The sequence below is a fragment of the Plectropomus leopardus genome, unplaced genomic scaffold, assembly GCF_008729295.1.
Source record: "Plectropomus leopardus isolate mb unplaced genomic scaffold, YSFRI_Pleo_2.0 unplaced_scaffold15243, whole genome shotgun sequence".
Taxonomy (NCBI): Eukaryota; Metazoa; Chordata; class Actinopteri; order Perciformes; family Serranidae; genus Plectropomus; species Plectropomus leopardus.
Genome location: NW_024616327.1, coordinates 1 through 1,301, shown reverse-complemented (window position 1 = coordinate 1,301; position 1,301 = coordinate 1). Strand labels below are relative to the sequence as shown.

The 1,301-nt window shown below is 41.9% G+C and overlaps 1 pseudogene; it reads right to left on the bottom strand.

Moving 5' to 3' along the window:
* Window positions 1-443: 443 nt before the first annotated feature.
* Window positions 444-1,269, bottom strand: LOC121964323 (annotated as a pseudogene).
* Window positions 1,270-1,301: the final 32 nt, after the last annotated feature.

The window sequence follows — 1,301 nt, the reverse complement described above, 5'->3', positions numbered from 1 at the left end:
TATTAGCTTTATGAGAAGAGCACTTTGGAATAAAAACACTGTTCATTATTTCTTATGTCCTCAAGTCACCATTTAAGTAATAACCTTTAACCGCCATATGACTTAATTACTCTTGTAACTCCTAACTAAATATTATTAATAAGCAAAAATAAAATAGCCATATATGACGAGCACTTTCCACGGCATCCATACTGTAGTTCAGATCAGTATTGTTGTTTCCATCTGTTGAGTTGAGCTTCTTGCTGGAGGCTCTGCTGCTCTGCTCTCCTGAGGTTGAGTTTGATGGAGCTGTGAGGACTGATGACCGACACATTTATGTCTTTTGAGCTGATGAGCCAGGGCAAACGATTTGGTACAAACAATGCAGCTGAAGGGTTTCTCACCTGTGTGAAATGTCATGTGATTTCTTAGATTTATCTTTTGCATAAAACGTTTACCACAAACAGAACAAGTAAAAGGTTTCTCTCCTGTGTGATGTGCCATGTGCTGTGCCAAATTTATCTTTTGTATAAAACCTTTACCACATACAGAACAACGAAAAGGTTTGTCTCCTGTATGAGTTATCATGTGTTTCTTCAGATTTCCATTTTCACTAAAAGCTTTACCACATACTAAGCAGCTAAAAGGTTTCTCTCCAGTATGAGTTATCATGTGTCTTTGCAAGTGTGTTTTTTGCGAAAATTTTTGGTTACAAACTGAGCAGCTGAATCTTTTTTCTCCTGTGTGAATTCTCATGTGTGTGTGTAAATATCCACTCTGTGAAAATGATTTCTTACAAACAGAGCAGCTGAAACGTTTTTCTCCTGTATGAGTTCTCATGTGTCTGTTGACTGAAGTCTTGATGGCAAATCTTTGCCCACACACAGAGCAGCTGAACGGTTTCTCCCTGACAGGAACTTGATCATTTTTTAAACCTGACTGAGGTTCTCTGGTCTCCCTCCAATCATCACTGTCCTCAGTCTCAGGTTCAGAAGAGTCTCCAGTCTTGTCCTCAGTCTCTGGTTGTAAATGTGTATCTGGGTGTGAGTTCCTGTCTGGTCCTGGTCCTCCACAGTCCTCTCCATCAGCTTCTGTTTCCATCTGTTCAGTTAGTCTTTGATGAAGCTGTGAGGACTGAGGTTTCTCTTCATCATCTTCACTCTTCACAGGGACAGGAGTGAATGGGAACTTGGTGATATCAGCCTCCTCCAGACCTTGAAGCTGCTCTCCCTCCTGACTGCTCCACAGCTCCTCCTGCTCCTCTTTAATGTGTGGGGGCTCTGGGTCCTCCTGCTCCTCTTTAATGTGTGGGGGCTCTGGGT